At 67.5% G+C, this 400-nt stretch overlaps 1 protein-coding gene across 4 annotated transcripts in view; it reads left to right on the forward strand.

The window, feature by feature from the left end:
* The window catches only part of PDS5B (PDS5 cohesin associated factor B), a 151325-nt gene continuing 150925 nt past the window's right edge, over positions 1 to 400 (forward strand). For 2 of the 4 annotated variants that reach the window (XM_012723325.1, XM_012723324.1), the window contains exon 1: positions 113 to 166. The gene's annotated coding sequence lies outside the window, so the exon portion shown is untranslated. Of the gene's footprint in view, positions 167 to 400 lie in introns of all 4 variants that reach the window. The other 2 variants (XM_004680195.2, XM_012723326.1) reach the window with 2 other exon arrangements.

A 400-nucleotide genomic window follows, 5' to 3' on the forward strand; every position in this document is an offset into this window, starting at 1 on the left:
GAGCAGCCGCCGAAGAGCGCTTGGCGCCATTTTGAAGCGGAGAGGAGGAGGAACGGCCGGGCTGGCTGCGGAAGGGGAGGGGGGGGAGGAGGCGATTGGATGCGGCGGCGGCGGCGGATCCCGGAGAGCAGCGGAGTGAGAGGAGTAGCGAGTCGGTCACCCGGAGGTAGGAAAGAATTCATTTAACGGAAAGAAAATGTGTCTCCTCTCTAGTTGCCGTGCTCCATTTTTCAGTGGGCGCCACCGCGACTGTGTCTGTGGCGGGGCTCAAGCAACGCCTGCTTGGCAGCCGAGACTCACCTCCCGGCATCAGGGGCTGCAGCCGCCGGTTGCCTGGCGGCGGCCCGGGCCCAGAAGAGTGGGGCGCGGGCCGGGGGCGTGGGTCGGACTGCGCGGTGGG

Source organism: Condylura cristata, unplaced genomic scaffold, assembly GCF_000260355.1.
Source record: "Condylura cristata isolate star-nosed mole 26May11 unplaced genomic scaffold, ConCri1.0 scaffold00010, whole genome shotgun sequence".
Classification (NCBI taxonomy): Eukaryota; Metazoa; Chordata; class Mammalia; order Eulipotyphla; family Talpidae; genus Condylura; species Condylura cristata.